This window comes from Bos taurus, chromosome 5, assembly GCF_002263795.3.
Source record: "Bos taurus isolate L1 Dominette 01449 registration number 42190680 breed Hereford chromosome 5, ARS-UCD2.0, whole genome shotgun sequence".
Taxonomy (NCBI): domain Eukaryota; kingdom Metazoa; phylum Chordata; class Mammalia; order Artiodactyla; family Bovidae; genus Bos; species Bos taurus.
This window is the reverse complement of record NC_037332.1, coordinates 328,107-349,866: the sequence shown is the minus strand read 5'-3', so window position 1 is coordinate 349,866 and position 21,760 is coordinate 328,107. Positions and strand designations below refer to the sequence as shown.

At 41.0% G+C, this 21,760-nt stretch overlaps 1 long non-coding RNA gene and 1 pseudogene across 1 annotated transcript; both read left to right on the top strand.

Moving 5' to 3' along the window:
* Positions 1-21,760, top strand: part of LOC101902293 (ankyrin repeat domain-containing protein 26-like) — a 77,064-nt pseudogene that overhangs the window by 42,807 nt on the left and 12,497 nt on the right.
* Positions 2-14,310, top strand: LOC132345230 (uncharacterized). The gene is made up of 2 exons (XR_009494432.1): positions 2-2,929; positions 3,025-14,310. It is a non-coding gene; the product is annotated as an uncharacterized lncRNA (long non-coding RNA).

Genomic DNA, 21,760 nt, shown 5'->3' with positions numbered 1-21,760 from the left:
GTAACTTTTACCCTACAGTAAAAGTGTTTAGTCATGACCCTCTTACTCAAGATATGGATTGTCTTCTGGCCTTGTGGCAATTGTTATTCCTTGTTATTCCCTTGGTAACCATTGTTATACATCTGGCTTTTGTTCTTTTCTTATTTTTTTGCCTAAAGCTTCCTTGTATAAAAATATAAAAACTCACACAAACATGAATAATGCACCTTGTTCCACTAGAGACTTGGGTCTCCCGTGTCCTTCTTTGTCTCTCTGGCTAGTTCTTTGGAGCATGGAGGCCTGCCAAGCTCACTTCCCTGCCCAGGCTTCCAAGACCTCGTTGAGAGGACGCCTTGTGCCTTAGTGAGAGGTACAAGCCCTATTCTAGGGCTTTATTGGTTTCCCATGTAACCCAGGGAATATTAGTCTCTGTCTTTTGCTTTCTTTTCATTGACTCCGGTCCACCAGGCCCCAGTCTGTAAAGAAAACCACAGGTAGGGATGATCCATAGAAGGATGTCAAGGGAAAGATATAAGTCCACAGATCCAGAGATTACTACCCTTTGGATATGAGAGAATCTAGTGAAAGGACAAAGGGAAGAAAGGAAGGCCTTAGGGATGTGAGTTTGGAGTTGATGAGGACACTTGAGAGAACTCCTTCTAGATGACTTCAGTGTATTTGCCCTGAAAATAGATAAGATCATTATTGTTCCAGAGAATCCTGGAGGTGGGAGGGGGTGCTAGAAGTGGGGAAACCACAGCCCCTCTGAGTAATTCTTAGGCATCAAAAATATATGTTGTGCTGGTATTTGTTATTCAAAATAGATTAATTTGAAAAAGGAGACATTGAGTTTTTTTTTTTTTAATATAGCTGATTCTTTGAAAGTTGTTTCATAGAAATCCTTTGAAGAATTAGCATGATGTACCAAGCCAAACTAAATTTTGAAGCCAAACGGATAATAGGGTTCATTCCCTAAGTGCTAAAAATACTTTTAATAAATACTACACTGATTTTTGGAGAAGGCAATGGCACTCCACTCCAGTACTCTTGCCTGGAAAATCCCATGGACAGAGGAGCCTGGTAGGCTGCAGTCCATGGGGTCGCTAAGAGTCTGATACGACTGAGTGACTTCACTTTCACTTTTCACTTTCCTGCATTGGAGAAGGAAATGGCAACCCACTCCGGTGTTCTTGCGTGGAGAATCCCAGGGACAGGGGAGCCTGGTGGGCTGCCGTCTATGGGGTAGCACAGAGTCAGACACGACTGAAGCGACTTAGCAGCAGCAGCAGCACACTGATTTTAATATTTAATAAATACTACACTTTCCAATCCCAAAGAAAGGCAATGCCAATGAATGCTCAAACTACCACACAATTGCACTCATCTCACATGCTAGTAAAGTAATGCTCAAAATTCTCCAAGCCAGGTTTCAGCAATATGTGAACCGTGAACTTCCTGGTGTTCAAGCTGGTTTTAGAAAAGGCAGAGGAACCAGAGATCAAATTGTCAACATCCGCTAGATCATGGAAAAAACAAGAGAGTTGCAGAAAAACATCTATTTCTGCTTTATTGACTATGCCAAAGCCCTTGACTGTGTGGATCACAATAAACTGTGGAAAATTCTGAAAGAGATGGGAATACCAGATCACCTGACCTGCCTCTTGAGAAATCTGTTTGCAGGTCAGGAAGCAACAGTTAGAACTGGACATGGAACAACAGACTGGTTCCAAATAGGAAAAGGAGTACGTCAAGGCTGTATATTGTCACCCTGCTTATTTAACTTCTATGCAGAGTACATCATGAGAAACGCTGGACTGGAAGAAACACAAGCTGGAATCAAGATTGCTGGGAGAAGTATCAATAACTTCAGATATGCAGATGACACCACCCTTATGGCAGAAAGTGAAGAGGAACTAAAAAGCCTCTTGATGAAAGTGAAAGTGAAGAGTGAAAAAGTTGGCTTAAATTTCAACATTCAGAAAACTAAGATCATGGCATCTGGTCCCATCACTTCATGGGAAATAGATGAGGAAACAGTGGAAACAGTGTCAGACTTTATCTTTTTGGGCTCCAAAATCACTACAGATGGTGACTGCAGCCATGAAATTAAAAGACGCTTACTCCTTGGAAGGAAAGTTATGACCAACCTAGATAGCATATTGAAAAGCAGAGACATTACTTTGCCAACAAAGGTCTGTCTAGTCAAGGCTATGGTTTTTCCTGTGGTCATGTATGGATGTGAGAGTTGGACTGTGAAGAAGGCTGAGCGGGAAGAATTGATGCTTTTGAACTGTGGTGTTGGAGAAGACTCTTGAGAGTCCCTTGGACTGCAAGGAGATCCAACCAATCCATTCTGAAGGAGATCAGCCCTGGGAGTTCTTTGGAAGGAATGATGCTAAAGCTGAAACTCCAGTACTTGGGCTACCTCATGCAAAGAGTTGACTCATTGGAAAAGACTCTGATGCTGGGAGGGATTGAGGGCAGGAGGAGAATGGGACGACAGAGGATGAGATGGCTGGATGGCATCACTGACTCAATGGACATGAGTCTCAGTGAACTCTGGGAGTTGGTGATGGACAGGGAGGCCTGGCGTGCTGCGATTCATGGGGTCACACAGAGTCGGACACAACTGAGTGACTGAACTGAACTGAACTGAACATTAATTTTGAAATATGCAAGATTTTTAATTTCTAATAATTCCATGGCAATTAAATGTAGTATTTCCTTTTCACTGTCTTTAGTGGATTCCTATGTCTGTATTACCAGTGTCCTAAGATCCCCCTAAAAACAAGACACTAAAACTGAATGTATTCAATGCCAAAGCAGAGTGTGACGATTCTGCTCGGTACTAACTCTGCATGAATGTACAGCTGGCTTTCATATTAACATGTAATTAACTTTGTGTCCCTTTTTCTTTTTAGATTCTCCTGGGAAATATTCTAATGTGAAGGTAAAAACGGTTATGATTTTACCTTGAATTCTGAACTGTGGATTGTCTCCTATGTACATTGTTTAGTAATCATCTTGTTTCCAAACCCCATTCAGCCAGCAGTCAGAACGAAGGAGTCTGTTCCTAATAAAACAGAATGAAGGATTTACAAACATCCAGTTCAGGTTAATTTTGCAGTGCACAGTTAACTCTGGAAAGAGGGACATTGAACTATTTGAAATGCTCAGTCTTCATACTTCTAATATTTTCTTTGAAAATTTAATTGAAGAATTGGACATACATAAAGCAAATGTTATTGTTGATACCTGTGTTTTGAAACAAAAGATATTTACAAGGATAAGAACAAGAAGTTTTTAAATTGTAAGCTTCAACTCAACATGTTTCTGTATATGCTTCGACACTCTGAAGTTCTCAGTTTGGAATCTCTATACTTCTCAGGAACTCTCCGAGATTAAATTTTAGACTCTAAGTTTTTTCCAATGTCCAAAAATGCTTGTTTGAATTCTAACCTTCCCCTAGAGTAAAACTTCACCTGCTAATACGTCAGTTGTATTTCAGCTTATAATTGTTTTCATTATAGTATCGTTACACAGATGAATGTAGGCCAGTCAGATGTTTTGATGAGCAGGCTGTGTGTGTGTGTGTGTGTGTGTGTGTTTGTATGTGCATGTGTTTGTGGGTGTGTGTGTGTGTGAGTTTGTGGTGTCTTTGATTATTAGAAGTAGGGGAAGTAATCATACTTTAATGACTATTGGATAGACATAATCTTTTGAAACAGTGATTCTGAAAGTTGTTTGCTTTAGGATCCTATTATACTTCTAAAAAGTATTGAGAATTCCAAGGAACTTTTATGTCTATTGATGTTTACTATATGGGAGTTCAGTTGAGTTCAGTTGTTCAGTGGTGCCCGACTCTTTGTGACCCCATGGACTGCAGCACACCAGGCTTCACTGTCCATCAGAACTCCCGGAGTTTACTCAGACTCAAGTCCATCGAGTTGGTGATGCCATCCAACCATATCATCCTCTGTCTTCCGCTTCTCCTCCCACCTTCAGTCTTTGCCAGCATCAGGGTCTTTTCCAGTGAGTCAGTTCTTCACATCAGGTGCCCAAAGTATTGGAGTTTCAGCTTCAGCATCAGTCCTTTCAATGAATACTCAGGACTGAATTCCCTTCGGATGGAGTGGTTGGCTATCCTTGCATTCCAAGGGACTCTCAAGAGTCCTCTCCAACGCTACAATTCAAAACCATCAATTCTTTGCTGTGCAGTTTCTGTATAGTCCAACTCTTACATCCATACATGACTACTGGAAAAACCATAGCTTGGACGAGACAGACTGATGTTGGCAAAGTAATGTCTCTGCTTTTTAATATGCTGTCAAGGTCAGTCATAGCTTTTCTTCCAAGCAGCAAACGTCTTTTAATTTCAGGGGTGCAGTCACCATCTGCAGTGATTTTGGAGCCTCCCCAAATGTAAAGTCTGTCACTGTTTCCGTTCTTTCACCATATATTTGCATGAAGGGATGGGACCAGATGCCATGATCTGAGTTTTTTGAATGTTGAATTTTTAAACCAATCTTTCCACTCTCCTCTTTCACTTTCATCCAAAGGCTCTTTAGTTCTTCTTCGGTTTCTGCTATAAGAGTGGTGTCATCTGCATATCTTTGGTTATTGATATTTCTTCCGGCTATCTTGATTTCGGCTTGTGCTTCATCCAGCCTGGAATTTTGCATGATGTACTCTGCGTATAAGTTAAATAAGCAGGGTGACAATATACAGCCTTGACATACTCCTTTCCCTATTTGGAATCAGTCTGTTGTTCCATGTCCATTTCTAAGTGTTGCTTCTTGACCTGCATACAGATTTCTTCAGTCAAGTGGTCTGGTATTCCCATCTCTTTAAGTGTTTTCCAGTTTGTTGTGATCCACACAGTTAAAAGCTTTGGGGTGGTCAATAAAGCAGAAGTAGATGTTTTTCTGGAACTCTCTTGCGTTTTCCATGATTCAGTGGATGTTGTCAGTTTGATCTCTGGTTCCTCTGCCTTTTCTAAATCCAGCTTGAATGTCTGGAAGTTCACGTTTCATGTTTTTTTGAGGCCTGGCCTGGAGAATTTTGAGTATTACTTTGCTAGTGTGTGAGATGAGTACAATTGTGCGGTAGTTTGAGCATTCTTTGACATTGCCTTTCGTTGGGATTGGAATGAAAACTGACCATTTCCAGTCTTGTAGCCATTGCTGAGATTTCCAGATTTGCTGGCATATTGAGTGCCACATTTTAATAGCGTCATGTGTTAGGATTTGAAATAGCTCAACTGCAATTCCATCACCTCCACTAGCTTTGTTTGTAGTGATGCTTCCTAAGGCCCACTGGACTTCACATTCCAGGATGTCTGCCTCTAAGTAAAGGATCACACCATCGTGCTTATCTGGATCATGAAGCTCTTTTCTATATAGTTTTTATGTGTGTGTTCTTACCACCTCTTCTTAATATCTTCTGCATCTGTTAGGTCAATACTATTTCTCTATTTATTGTGACCATTTTAGCATGAAATGGTCCCTTGGTATCTCTTACTCTCTTGAGGAGATCTCTAGTCTTTCCCATTCTGTTATTTTCCTCTATTTCTTTGCATTGACCACGGAGAAAGGCTTTCTTATCTCTCCTTGCTATTCTTTGGAACTCTGCATTCAAAAGGGTATATTTTTCCTGTTCTCCCTTGCCTTTAGCTTCTCTTCTTTTCTTAGCTATTTGTAAGGCCTCGTCAGACAACCATTTTGCCTCTTTGCATTTCTTTTTCTCTGGGATGTTCTTGATCGATGCCTCCTGTACAATGACACGAATCTCCGTCCATAGTTCTTCAGGCACTCTGTCTATCAAAACTAATCCCTCGAATCTATTTGTCACATCCACTGTATAACCCTAAAGGATTTGATTAGGTCATACCTGGATGGTCTAGTGGTTTTCCCTACTTTCTTCAATTTAAGTATGAATTTGACAATAAGGAGTTCATGATCTGAGCCATAGTCAGCTCCCAGTCTTGTTTTTGCTGACTGTATAGAGTATCTCCATTTTTGACTGCAAAGAACAGAATCAGTCTGATTTCATCATTGACCATCTGGTGATGTCCATGTGTAGAGTCATCTCTTGTGTTGTTGGAAGAGGGTGTTTGCTATGACCAGCTTTTCTCTTGGCAAAGCTCTGTTCACCTTTGTCCTGCTTCATTTTGTACTCCAAGGCCAAATTTACCTGTTATTCCAGGTATCTTGTGAATTCCTTCTCGTACATTCCAGTCCCCTATATTGAAAAGAACATCTTTTTTTGGTGTTCTAGAAGGTCTTGTAGGTCATCATAGAACCGTTCAGCTTCAGCTTGTTCAGCATTACTGGTCAGAGCATAGACTTGCATTATTGTGATATTGAATGGTTTGCCTTGGAAACAAACAGAGATCATTCTGTCATTTATGAGATTGCATCCAAGTACTGCATTTGGGACTCTTATTGACTGTGATGGCTACACCATTTGCTCTAAGGGACTTTTGCCCACAGTAGTAGACATAATGGTCATCTGAGTTAAATTCACCCATTCCAGTCCATTTGGTGGCTTCCCTGGTAGCTCAGTCGGTAAAGAATCTACCTGCCATGCAGGAGACCCGAGTTCCATGCCTGGGTCAGGAAGATCTCCTGAAGAAGGAAATGGCAACCACTCCAGCATTCTTGCTTGGAAAATCCTATCACCAGAAGAGTCTGGCGAGCTACAAATAGCCCATGGGGTCAGAAGCATAGGACACGACTTATGGCCTAAACCACAAACCAGTCCATTTTGGTTCACTGATTCCTAAAATGTCGATGTTCACTCTCGCCATCTCCTGCTTGAACACTTCAAATTTGCCTTGATTCATGGACCTATGCTGTATTGCTCTTTACAGCCTTGGACTTGACTCCCATCACCAGTCACATCCACAGCTAGGTGTTGTTTTTGCTTTGGCTCCATCTCATTGTTCTTTCTGGATTTATTTCTCCACCGACCTCTAGTAGCATATTGGACACCTACTGACCTGCTGATGGGAAGTTCATCTTTCAGTGTCCTATCTTTTTGCCTTTTGATACTGTTCATAGGGTTCTCCAGCCAAGAATACTGAAGTGGTTTGCCATTCCCTTCTCTAGTGAACCATGTTTTGTCAGAACATTCCAGCATAACCCGTCTGTCTTGGATGGCCCTTCACGGCATGGCTCGCTCATAATTTCATAGAGTTAGACAAGTCTGTGGTCCATGTGATCAGTTTGGTTTGTTTTCTGTGACTGGAGTTTTCAGTCTGCTTGCCCTCTGATGGATAAGGATAAGAGGCTTATGGAAACTTCCTGATGGGAAAGACTGACTGAGGGGGAAACTGGATCCTATTCTGATGGGCAGAGTCATACTCAGTAAATCTTTAATCCAATTTTCTGTTGATGGGTGGGGCTGTGTTCCCTCCCTGTTGTTTGATGAGGCCAAACTATGGAGGAGGTAATGAAGATAATGGCACCTCCTTCAACAGGTCCCATGCATGCACTGCTACACTCAGTGACCCTGACCAGGCAGCAGGCCACCTCCAACCCTTGCCTCAGCCAGAGACTCCTGGAAAATAAAACTAAAAAAGGTAAAAATACAGGCACACACAATCATAATGGCTAATTCCATTCGTCATTAGAGTTCTGATATCACATATCCTGTCTCTGGAGAACTCCTGTGTGCACTCAGAACATAATTGAGCATGGAAGTAACGTTTAGAGTTGTTGTGAAAAGAGTTTTGACCTCTTGGATCCCCTGGCCCAGTGGGTCTCTGGACTTCAGGAATTCTCAGGGCACACTACAGAACCACCATTTTAAACCAATGGCATGGTTGGATGTGAAATGATAAAGGGACCCTTGTGTTGACACGGGGTTTAAAGTTTCACTTTTACATTTCTTGCTTGTTTCTTTGATTTCTCTTAAATTTAGAGCTGAGAGTTCCTTTTTTTTAAAAGCAAATATTTCTGTGTTGTGTTCATTCTTCCCTCATGGTGCTCTGTGCTCTTTGGATCCAGTGTGGTTCTAGACTTATCCTATTTTCACGTGGAAACAATTGGTCACCCACAAGACTATCATGTCTCATATAAGTTTATGTCTTCCACGGCTTAAAAAATCAGTTCTGAAGATATTGATAATCTGGTGAAAGACCATCTCATTATAATTAAAAAAGTTGTCATTGGTGGTAGTGTTCAGTTGCTAAGTTGGGTCCAACTCTTTGTGAGCCCATGGGCTGCAGCACGCTAGGCCTACCTGTGCCTCACCATCTCCCAGAGTTTGCTCATGTTCCTATCCATTGCATCAGTGATGCTATCCCACCATCTCATCCTCTACTGTCTCCTTCTCCTCCTGCCCTCAATCTTTCCCAGCATTAGAGTATTTTCCAGTGATTCAGCTCTTCACATCAGGTGCCCAAAGTATTGGAGCTTCAGTTTCAGCATCAGTCCTTCCAGTGAATATTCATCATTGATTTCTCTTAGGATTGACTGGTTTGATCTCTTTGCTGTCCAAGGGACTCTCAGATGTCTTCTCTAGAATCACTCTTTGAAAGCATCAGTTCTTCGGTGCTCAGCCTTCTTTATGGTCCAACTCTCACATCTGTACATGACTACTGAAGAAACCATGTCTTTTGCTGTACAGACCTTTGTCAGCAAAGTGATGTCTTTGCTTTTTAATGTTGTCTAGGTTTGTAACATTAATTAAAGTAGTAGCATTCATTTAAAGTGTTTTTAAAACCATGGTCTCTAGAGCACACAGTATTATAAGGCATAATTAAGTGTAAAATAAGGTAGATATACATTTTTCTTAATAATATATTTGTATGTTGAAAAATAGTCATGTATGGATGTGAGAGTTGGACTGTAAAGAAAGCTGAATGCAGAAGAATTGATGCTCTCGAACTGTAGTTTTAGAGAAGACTCTTGAGAGTCCCTTGGACTGCAACAAGATCCATCCAGTCCACCCTAAAGGAAACCAGTCCTGGGTGTTCTTTGAAAGGACTGATGTTGAAGCTGAAACTCCAATATTTTGGCCACCTGATCAAAGAGCTGACTCATTTGAAAAGACCCATATATTGGGAAAGATTGAGGGCAGGAGGAGAAGGGGACAACAGAGGATGAGATGGTTGGATGGCATCACTGACACAATGGACATGAGTTTGGGTAGACTCCAGGAGTTGGTGATGTATAGGGAGGCCTGGCGTGCTGCAGTTCATGAGATCGCAAAGAGTCAGACACGACTGAGCCACTGAACTGAACTGAACTGAACTGATGTTGAAAAAAATTATTGGTAAAGTTCTTATGGAATACAGAATATGTAATAGAAGTTGAGTGAATCAAAATCAGTAATACTAGGCAATTAAAAAGTAGAAGAAATGAGACACACTAGTTTACATCTATTCATGAATGACGGTGACGTGTGAGATACCGTAAGCTGTGAAGGACTAGTGAGTTTCATGGGAGAGGAGGGCATGGAACTGATTCTCTGAAGAAAGACTTTGTACAAGTTAGTCAGAGTTGTATTCTCACATTCTAATAAATGGAGACTTTGTTTTCACATTTTTCAAATTGGGCTTCTGCTGCTTTGAGCCTCAATAATGAGACTTGTCAAAGAGCCAGGCATTTGAAAGTTGATGGTCAGTGTGCGTTGGTGTCCCATTTACTGACCAAAAATCAGTCAGCATCCACAGAATTTCGACAGAAGACCATAATTGATAAAATGAAGATAAAGACTGTAGCGGTGTTCCCGGTAGGGAATTACTTGCTCTGCCAGCTATGCAAGTGGGAGCTTCCAGGAAACAGAGGAAGCAAAGAAGGTAATGCAGAAGCCCAGAGCACTCAGCTGTCTCAGCCTGGGCATGGCCTTACCATCCTTCTGAAGGTTCCAAATTAGATTCTGTGGCAAAGTCTACCTTGTGCTGACTCCTTTTATGCAACCTACAGCCAATCAGTAGCTCTTAGCAAGGTGTGTGTATTCTCCCTCTGACCATTTGTGAAGTTGTGAAGTCGCTTAGTCATATCTGACTCTTTGTGACCCCATGGACTATAGTCTACCAGGCTCCTCCATCCATGGGATTCTCCAGGCAAGAATAATGGAGTGGGTTGCCATTTCCTTCTCCAGGGAGTCTTCCCGACCCTGGGATCGAACCCAGGTCTCTGGCATTGCAGGCGGACGCTTTAGTCTCTGAACCACCAAGGAAGCCCCTCTGACCATCATAATACAATAAATAACAAAGAGAGTTAGGAAAACGTAAGTTCGTTCAGGCTGGTGTTTAGCATACACCTGAGAGTGGGTAGCAGGATTATGTTTAGAACTCTGGGACTAGTTGGGAGACTAAGTAGCCATCTAGAGACTGCCTTCTCAAAACGGGACTTCGTGTAATTTTTTTTTTTTTTTTTTAGTGCACTGGGATGACCGTAGCAATGTTTTTATATGGCTGTCAATTCATAAGTGTTAGTCATGATTATATTTAGTATAACTGCAAAAGCCACTCTGATACCAAATACTAAAATATTTCTTGTGTTTTCTGTGACTTCATATTTTTTAGAATTGGCTTTCCCAATGGGAATGGGAGTCATGGGAAATTTGCTACATAGTACCTTCTTCTCAGCTGTGTCCACATAGTATATCAACTTGTTTTAGTATTTGTAATGAATTAAGAGTTCACAAGGGAGGTTGGCATAAAGGAGTGGTGTATCACTTAAAAGCAGTATATAGAAAGTCAATTCTGATTCTGCTAGGATGCCCAGTCTATTGAGTAACCACATCTAAGAATGTGTTGTCCATAAATACTAATTAATTTAGTGCCCTTAATCAGTCATACGGTCAGGACTATAGTAAAAAATCATCCACTCTGTCTTTTTTCACTCCTGTACTTTTTTCTTTTTTATCCTCACCTTGCATTTACAGAATATTCTCAGTTATCTCCTAGAGTAGTGACTACAGGCTCTAAAATCAATGTGTTTGTCTTTTTTTCTTTTAATATATACAACTGGATCTTTTGCTCTTGTCTCTCCATGAGCTTGGTAGGTCCAGGAAAAACAAAATCAAAAAAATGCCTACACGAGTCCCTTCCACACTGGACGATGTGAGATAGGAAAACTACAAAATAGATAGAAGCCACTTTGGTCAGTTAATGTTGATCATTTTCTTCTCAGTCAATACATTTTATAAAATAACGAGCAGTTATTTTATCCTTCAGGATTTGTACATTTATTGGTTTCTTAAAGATTTATTCTGTACTGTACCCTGAAAGTTTTATATCCTAAATATTTCTGTAAACACTCCCTCAGTTCAGGCCTGCATCACCTTGTTATGCTCAGTATTAATGCCCTCAGATTTGCCTTCCTCCGGTTATTCGTATGCCCTTCAGATTCCTCCCTCCCGTGGTGTTTAGAGTCCCCAATCTCAAAAGCACACGTGACCATGAGGCACTCTGAGTCACATTAATGTCTAGATCTCTTAAAGCACCATTGATGCTCTCATAATCTGACTTCTGCCTGACTATCTCTAGCCCTTTCAATCCTTTGCTCTAGAATTCTGAACTACTGCTGGCGCCCTCATCACTTGTCCCTGTTGTTGTTCAGTCGCTCAGTCGTGTCTGATTCTATGTGGCCCCATGGACCACAGCACACCAGGCTTCCCTGTCCTTCACCATCTCCTGGTGCTTGCTCAACTCACGTTCATGGAGTCGGTGATGCCATCCAACCATCTCATCCTCTGTCATTCCCTTCTCCTCCCTACTTAAACCTTTCCCGGCATCAGGGTCTTTTCTAATGAGTCAGCTCTTCGAAGCTGGTGGCTAAAGTACTGAAGCTTCAGCGCCAGCGTCAGTTTTTCCAGTGAATGTTCAAAACTGATTTTGTTTAGGATTGACTGGTTGGATCTCCTTGCAGTCCAGGGGACTGTCATGAGTCTTTCTGAACACCACAGTTGAAAAGCATCAGTTTTTTGGTGCTCAATCTTCTTTTTGGTCCAACTCTCATATCCATACATGACTACTGGAAAAGGCTTTGCTTTGACTAGATGGACCTTTGTTGGCCAAGTAACGTCTCTGCTTTTTAATACGCTGTTTGTCATATCTTTTCTTCCAAGGAGCAGGCGTCCTTAAGTTTCATGACTGCAGTCACCATCTGCATTGATTTTGGAGCCCAAGAAAATAAAGTCTGTTTCTGTTCTCATTGTTTCCCCATCTCTTTGCCAAGAAGTGATGGGACTGGATACCATGACCTTCGTCAGTCCCATCCCTTCACTTTGGACATATATCTACCCTGTGGTGTGTGTGCTTCTCTCCCCATCTTGCTACAGCCTGAAATGCTCTCCCTCTCCTGCCCTCTGTTCCCTTGAACTGTGTAAGTCTGCATTCAGGCATTATCTGTAGAAAAGCCATCCCTGACACCCTTTTCTACATTTTTTGTGAAACTCCCGTGTCTAGTACTGAGCGGAAACCGGAGAAATAATTATTGAATAAGAGACACTGGGGCTCTGTATCAACCTAGAGGAGTGGGATGGGCAGGGAGATGAGAAGGAGGTTCAAAAGGAGCAATATATGTGTACCTATGGCTGATTCATGTTGAGGTTTGACAGAAAACAACAAAATTCTGTAAAGCAGTTATCCTTCAATTAAAAAAAAAAAAAAAAAACACACTGTATATACCGAGGTGACTTTTAAGAGCTTGTCCTCTGCAGTCTAGGAGCCAAAAGGATAGACATGTAAAGAAATAATTTACAGTTCAGATCTATATCTATCACTAGGAAAATCTAGAAAGATACACTAGTAAAATCTTTAAAGTACTAAGGGAGCTACAAGGAAAAGCATAGCTCTTTATCAGGGGAAAGATGGCAGTAATCAAAGACAACTTCACAAAGCAGGTTGAGCCTTAAAAGATGAAAAGTAATTTGTCGGAAGAGTAGAGGGAAGCATTTCAGATGAAGGAACTGATAAAAGCTAAAAAGTAAGGGGAATTTTGTAAACCATGAATAATGTTGCAGTTGATGCTTGGCATGTTGTTAAAAAGGTCCTGTTAGGAAGTAGTGAAGAGAATGTATGGTGACTTTATATGTCTGTCCTGTATTTTGCTTGGTTTCTGATTGTTTTGTTCACTGCTGTTTGGATCAATCTGTGACTGAATCTTTGAGCTGTTTGTGTGCCTGTAAGAAAAGCAGACATTACTTTGCTGACAGAGGTCCATCTAGTCAAGGCTATGGTTTTTCCATTGGTCACGTGTGGACATGAGAGTTGGACTGTGAAGAAAGCTGAGCGCTGAAGAATTGATGCTTTTGAACTGTGGTGTTGGAGAAGACACTTGAGAATCCCTTGGACTGCAAGGAGACCCAACCAGTCCATTCTGAAAGAGATCAGCCCTGGGATTTCTTTGGAAGGAATGATGCTAAAGCTGAAACTCCAGTACTTGGGCCACCTCATGTGAAGAGTTAACTCATTGGAAAAGACTCTGATGCTGGGAGGGATTGGGGGCAGGAGGAGAAAGGGACAACAGAGGATGAGATGGCTGGATGGCATCACTGACTCTATGGACGTGAGTCTGAGTGAACTCCGGGGGTTGGAGATGGACAGGCAGGCCTGGCGTGCTGTGATTCATGGGGTCACACAGAGTCGGACACGACTGAGCAACTGAACTGAACTGAACTGAACCTGGTGACATCTGTATTTCCCAAATGGTTTGTTGAAGTTTTCAGGTCATTGGAAGTAGTTCTTAAAGAAGTAAATATTCAGCCGAGGATTAAGATTGACTTAATCTGTCGTTTCATACAATGTTTTAGATCTCTGTTAAATGAGGATTATGTCTTTTATCTAAACATTCTAAGTAATTTTAACTAAACATGCAGATCTGTCAAGAGAACAATACTTGGAAATGATAACAGAGGAAGAACAAGAAAAACCTGATGAAGATGAGAATAACTATGCACAGGTATGTTATCTGGTGTAGTACTGTATGAGAAAATGTGTATCAACCAAGGCAAATTAGAATGGAAACATAAGTTAACACCCATCACAAATGAGTTAAAGTGAAAGTTCAGTGAAATTTTGTGAGGAATACCAAATTACCGTTTCTCCTCAGGAAGATCCACTATGTGATAACCCTAAAGAAGGAGCAAACCTAAAGGAAATATCTCCTAATCTCACAAATAATATACCTGATTGTGAAGAAAAAGATGCATTTGGAGTATCTGTCTCTCTAGTATTCCAAGCATTTCCTGAACAAAAAGAACCCAGTCTCAAAAATGTTTTTCCGTGGTCTGTAACTCTGGATCCCTTGGATAGACTTGTCTGTCATCTTCAAAGCTTTGTTTTCCCTGAAAATAAGTAGACTTTGAAAATTATTAACTAGACGTTGCACATGTGTTTATGAAAATTTAAGAGAGTTTTTATAATGATACAGAAAATAAAAAGGTAGGGGAGCCGGTAGCTATATTCGAAGTGAAAGACCAAGAGATTGATATGCAAATGTCACAAAATATAAGGCAAGATCAAACTAATCGGAAATTAGACATGGGACAGGCATGTCATTCTAGTCTGTGGTTTGTCTACTCTGGTAAGATGAAATATAGAATTCAAATAAAAATTCACTTTCCCCTTGCTGTTGTTAAAATACTGATCTGAAAAATAAAGCAATACAGGACTGGTTCCAGAAGCCACTGCATGCAGATAATTGCAGCGCTAGTGACATTAAAAGCATGGAACCTGAATTAGAAAATGGGAATTCTTCTCCACCTAATAGTCACAGCTCATCTGAAGTGTATGTAAATGAAGAATTAGAGAAGGATATGCAGAGGTTTAAGAATGAAATAGACATGTTTCAAGTAGAGTTGCTGGCTCTGGAAAAAGAGAAAATTTAACTTCCAAAAGAGTTTCTCATTTTCTCTTGCTTTGATTTTTCTCTTTCTTGATGATGTGGTCCATTTTGATTTTCCATTTATGAATAAAGCGGGATAATCCAAAAAGGTAATTGTGTAGAAATCTATTATTATCTCAATAACAGGAATTCAGGAAACTATTTCCATGGCTTTTGTCCTTCAATCAATTCTCATATCTAATTCTTCTCCGTCAGTCTTCATATGGACTGGGAAACTCATTTAGCTATTTACCATGTGGGTGTCTGAGCCAGAATAAGCACCAAGGAAATTGCTTAAGAAGAATAATCAGCTAGGTTTTTGTGTCTTTTTTTCCCCCTTTAACTCTGTTGGGTTAAATATAAGTTATATTTCCATAGAATGGGAAGAAAGCACTGACTGAGAGATGGGACATGAACATGGGTTCCCTCTAATCTCTTCATTGTGGTTGAATATGTGTGATCTTCTCTGCTTTCTGCAATCGCTGGGCACTTAGATTTCCAGCATGGCTGCTTCAGGATCTTTTTAATAACAAATACGTGTGTTCCCACGTATGCTTTAATCAGCACTCTCAGATGTTTCTTTTGAGACAGACCTTTCCATTATGTTGTTTACTAAAATGTAGAAAGTTTTGACATGTGTGATTTTGTTACATAGATTGTGTGTGTGTGTGTGTGAAAGTTGCTCAGTCATGTCCAACTCGTTGTGAACCCCTGGACTATAGCCTGCCAGGCTCCTCTGCCCATGGAATTCCCCAGGCCAGAAAGAATACCAGAGTGGCTAGCTGTTCCCTTCTCCAGAGGATCTTACTAACCCAGGGATCGAACCCAGGTCTCCCCCATTGAAGGTGGATTCTTTAATATTTCAGCCACCAGGGAAGCCCATAGGTAGTATAAACCCTGAGCAAAAAAAAGGAAAAAAAAAAGTGTTTATGTACAAAGGAGAAGACTTAGTTCTGAGATGCTGTGAGATTGTTCTTTCTTCAGTAATAGGTTTTTAAAATTGTTTGTTTGCTCTTTTGTGTAAGAGGTGCTTTGACTGAGTTTGAACAACAGACAAAAAGAGAAAAAAATAAATAAGCAAAAAACTCTATGTATTCTCCTATATTAAAAAAAAAAAAAAAAAAAAAGGAGATGAGCCCTACCCCCAACTAAGGCATTGAGTTTCTGTGCCAAACTCACGCTTTTAACTTATCTGATTAATCTGATGAATTCATTTGATAATATATAACATTCAACGTTCCAGAATTGTATCATCTCTTTTGGTGCCATAAAATGCTAGGGAGTGCCAGTTTAGGGGCCTTAAACAAAACCTTGAACATTTTTTTTTTAAATTTTATTGCTGTTTTTGGTAAATATTGGGGAACTACTAGGTAATTATTTCTATACCCTCTAGCTGTAAGGTTTGATGGTTATTGAATGTGGACTTGGGAAGCATTACTTATATTCCAGAATTCCACACTAACAACTCCTCAGTTTCATTCTGCTCCTTGTGTTTTAGTAAACTCTGGTTCATTTAATTTAGTAAACACCATCACTTTTTTGCTATCTCCCGGATCCAAGTGAAAAAAGAATTGTAAAGGGCAGAGGGGAAAGAATAGCTTTAGTGCAGAGAGAAGAATGTTTCCTTTCTGAGGCGCAAAGGTGTCACATCATCTACATCCGGCTGTTTAATGGAAAATCCAGGTAGTAAAGACCAAAGAGGACAGATTTTGTGTCTTTGTCTTTTTATTTCTCTGTTTCTGCCAGTCAGATGGAGAAGACTGAATATGAATAATTGCATCTTATTAAGAAAGCCATTTTTGAAATTTTGGGGAATTTTGTTTCTTTTCCTCAAACAGAAAGGAGCGGATTTTAAAAAAATTTCAGTGACTTGTAAGTGATAAAATTAAAATAAACACAAAAATATTTTTATCACTTAAATTCAGGGTGAGCACTGAGTCAAATAATAAAATTGAAAGCAAAGATCTTTATAATCAATACATAGCAATTATTCTTAGTGTCAAACTTCCATTAAAGGTTGAAGAAGAAAAGAAGCACAAAGGTAGTGAAGTGGAAGTATCAGAGAACATGTGCTATGCTGCTGATGAGAGTGGATTGTTTCAGCAGAGAAAGAGTGGAGGAAACAGCAACCAGGAGTTTCCTGCTATGCAGAATGAGGGTTCTGATAAGTAATCCTATATCAATATTTAACAGCATGTCCCTTGTTATGTTCCTATAAAATAATTTCTAACTTGAGCTAATGTTTGTGATGTACAAATCTTATATTTTACTAGAGATATAGTTATTTTTAATACTCTTGTTCTTTAGCCTTATTATAGAGTTCCTTTGTTAACATACCACCATGTTACATATTAGAGTATTCTGGATTTGACTGCATATTTGCCTTAATCAGTGGGTTGTATATTTAAATTTGTTTTGTCACTGATGAACGTCCTTTCATTTCAGTTTGAGACTTCTTTCAGCATTTCTCATGAGGCAGGACTAGTGGTGATGAACTCCATCAGGTTTGCTTTGGGACAGTTTTTATTTCTCTTTCATTTCTGAAAGACAACTTTTCTGGAAAGAGTACTCTTGGCTGGCAGGTTTTTCTCTCTTAGCACTTTGAGTATGTCCATGAAGGGAGACCAAATTGCTGATGGCGGTGGGAGAACTGATGAGGCATCGGTCTTTGAGCTGTGATGCTGCTGTCGCCGCATCATGTGGGTGGTTTAAAAGTGAGCTCTCCTCTCCTGGCCAAATATTTCCTTGGTTTCTTCTTTCATGGTATATGTGCCTCATGTCATTTAAAATACCTCCTAAATTAAGTGTGGCTTTTTTCTGTGAATTCTCTTTTTCATTTATTTTTGGCTGCGTTGGGTCTTTGCCGCCGCAGTGCTTGTGCTTCTCAGTGTGGTGGCTTCTCTTGATGCTGAGAGTGGGCGCTAGGGTGCTGGCTTCAGTAGCTGTGGAGCACGGTTTAGTTGCACCCTGGCATGCGGGATCTTCCCTGACCAGGAATGGAACGCCTTCCCCCTTTATTGGTAGGTGGACTCCTAAGCACTGGACCACCAGGGAAGTCCCTAAATTCACCATTATTGTATTTAGAAAGAAAACAAAAAATATAGTGTAAATCTATTTATGACTCCCATGTCTAAGAGTCAAGGTGCTTAGCCAGTGGACTCCAGGTTTTCAGGGTAGCCCTTGAAAGGTTGTTGTTGAATCACGCAAATACACCGGGATTCTTGGCCTCCGGAGGAGAAGAATTCAATCCGGGGCCAGAGACAAGGCTTGATTGCTCAGAGCTTTTGTGTAATAAAGTTTTATTAAAATATAAAGGAGATAGAGAAAGCTTCTGACATAGGCATCAGAAGGGGGCAGAAAGAGTACCCACTTGCTAGTGTTAACAATGAAGTTATATAACCAAAGAATATCTGGAGGTTGTAAAGACCTCATCAGACCTACTCCCATAATTTACATTTTAAGATAACACTGTCCTCAGGCAAGATACATCCTTGTAAAGACCAGGTCTACTCCCATAATTAACATTTTAAGATAACAGAAAGTTGAATCCAAGACTGTCCTTAGGCAGGATACATTATTGTTATATAATCCTAAGGAATGTGGAGAAAGAAAAAAAAGTTTGTCCTTTCTTCCTCCTTCAGAATTCCAGACCCCTCTCTCCTTGGGGACCCCTAGACTGCCTATCAACCTGCCTAGGAAATGACTCTCTCATTCCCCCCTTTTCTTTTAGGAGAATTATGTTGCCTAGGGAAAAGGGGCATCATTCTCATTCCATAACTACTTCCGAGCTGACAAGGGGCGTTGTCCCTAAATTGGTGAGGCAACATATTCTCCTAATCCTCATATTGAGGATATCTGATCCAGGGACCCCAAATAGTAGCTGGAGGAAGCTACAGCAGTAGCAGGAGTTTGAGCAACTATTTGTAACTTAAAAGCTTTCATGCGGGCTAGAAACAAATCCAGTTATACAATTACAGATGCAGAGAGCAAACGGCAAAAACACAACATTCAGAATCATAATTAAAAGTCATATTATGTCCATAGTTAAAGGGCAAAATGTTGCACCAGTCCATTTTAGGGTTGGTAGATGTCATCAGATGAAGAAGAGGCATCGCATGTGATTGTTGTCGAAGGTACTTACAGACTTGGAGAAAGTCTTTTCCTTGAAGTGGGGATGTCCACCACGGGAAGCCTTTCACTGACAAAGAGGGGAGTGCTCCGCAGACCCAGCAGTTAGACCGATTGTGGAATGTAGCATAGGAGTGAGCCCAGGACAGGAAGACATTGTCTTGAGGATCCAATGGCAGACTCAGGATATTTGGAGTCAGCAGAGGTAAGCTCACATAGATTATCAGGCCCATCCACTGCCCTTTGCTTAACTCTAGAGCTCAGGTCAGGGCCACAAGCTCCGCTAACTGACACTGGTTTCCTGGGGGAGAGATTTTGCTTCCAAGACCGGTTCAGCAGTCACCACTGCGTAACCCGCTTTACGCTTTCCATCCTGAACAAAAGAACTGCCATCTGTAAATATTTCCATGTCAGGATTGTCTAATGGGGTATCCTTTAGATCCTCCCGAGCTGCATAGTTCAAAGTTAGGAATTGAGAACAATCGTGATCAGGTGTTTCATTTTCCTTCTCAGGAAGGAAAGTGGCAGGATTTAAATTTCCACAAACTTTAAGCTTATTTACTGGTCCTTCTAACAACAATGACTGATACTTAAGAAGCCTACTGTCTGTCGTCCAAATATTAACCTTAGAATTTAAGATTCCACTCACATCATGAGAAGTCAGTACAGTAAGATTTTGTCCATTAATTATTTTTAAAGCTTCAGGTGCTAATAAAGCCGCTGCCCCAATTACTTTTAGGCAGTGGGGCCACCCACGTGAAACTACATCTAATTCTCTGCTTAGATAAGCAATAGGTTGCTGGTGAGGCCCTCGGGGTTGTGTCAAAACTCCCAATGCCACACCTTTTCTTTCAGTGACAAACAAATTAAATTCTGGCCCTGTGGGCAAGCTCAGAGCTGGAGCTTGCAGGAGAGCAGTCTGAAGAACCTTAAAAGCCTTTTGAGTTTCTGGAGACCAAACCAGTTTGTCAGTTTGGGCCTGCTGAGTTTCAGCTATAAGTTTATATAAAGGCCGGGCAAGTTCCCCGTAACCCGGAATCCAAATGCCACAGTAACCTGTGATTCCCCCAAATCCTCTCAATTGTCTTAAAGTCATAGGTAGGGGGTGATTTAGTATAGGCTTAATTCTCTCAAGACCTATGGCCCTTGTCCCTTATGATATGATTAGGCCCAGATATCTAACCGATTGTTGACAAAGCTGAGCCTTTTCTCTTGATGCCTTGTAACCACAGTCTGCCAGAAAGTTTAAGAAATCTTCTGAGGCTCGCGAACAAGCTTCCTCTGTCTCAGCACAGAGCAAAATATCATCTACATATTGTAACACCACTGCTTCAGATCTATTAAAGTTTTGTAGATCCCGTGACAAACTTTGTCCGAATAAGTGAGGACTGTCACGAAATCCCTGGGGCAAAACTGTCCAGGTTAACTGAGAAGCTGGCTGTGTAGGGTCTTCAAAGGCAAATAGAAATTGGCTTTCTTCCACCAAAGGCACTGAATAGAAGGCATCCTTTAAGTCAATTACTGAGAAATATTTGGCCCGTTCAGGAATTTCAGACAATAGAGTATAAGGATTAGGCACCACAGGGTGTAAAGGAACTACAGCCTCATTTATTATTCGTAAATCTTAAACTAGTCTCCATTTACCATTCAATTTCTTTATACCCAAAATAGGAGTGTTGCAAGGACTGTTAGAGGGAATTTTAACCCTTCCTTAACTTTAGGTTTCAGTGGATACTGCTTCTTATGTGGAAGTACGTGTGGGTCTTTGAGCTTAACAACTACAGGAATAGCATTTTGTGCTCGACCCACAGATTTTCCATCAGCCCATACTCTAGGATTTACATTTTGTTCAACTAAATTAGGGAGAGAAAGGGAGGGCTTCATATTCATGAAAACAGAGGCATGGACCTTGCTCAGTATATCCCTTCCCAAAACAGGTGAGGAAGATTCTGGCACGATCAGAAACTCATGTGAAAACAGCACAGAATCCCAGTTGCAGGATAAAGAATAACTGAAATAATACCTTTTGGCTCGTCCAGACAGTCCCATTACGGAAGTGGATGGGGAAGAAAGTGGGCCAGGGGCTTCAGTAAGCACAGAATAAGTTGCCCCAGTATCTAAAAGGAAATCGACGGATTGGCTCCCCACAATTATTAATACCCGGGCTTCCTCAGGTGTAATTAGGACGGGAGCCTGTGTGGGGACCCCCGGGCACCTTCAGTCGTGATTGTCTTGAGAGTCTGACCCCGGAGACCTACGCCTCTGGGGGCAGTCTCTCTTCCAGTGTGGTCCTTTGCAGATCGGACATGGAGCCGGGGGCGGCTTAGATGCCTGAGGGCCCGCTTGGGGTGCCCCTCCTTACCACAGTAATAGCAAGCCCATCCCTTTTCACCTGGGCCCCTTTGGGCATTTTTCTCAGGCTGTGTAAGAACGTTTTTCATAGCCATGGCGAAGGCTTCCGCCTTTTCCTTTGTCTTTTTTTGCCTTTCTTTTCCTCATATTCCCTACCATAATAGACTGTCTGAGCCAGTTGTAACAGAGTATCTAAAGACTGATTTGGTCCATACGCTTGTTTTAATAGCTTAGGGCAGATATCTGGAGCTGACTGAGTGAGAAATCTATCCTTTAAGATCACTTTTCCCTCTTCACTTTCGGGATCAATCTCAGTGAATCTGCGAAGGCCTTCTCTCAGTCTGTCTAGGAATTTACCAGGAGATTCCTTCTCCTGTTCTATGTCTGCCAATTTGTCATAGTTTAAAGGCTTAGAATGCGCCTGCCTAAGTCCTTCAAGAATACATCTAACAAAATGA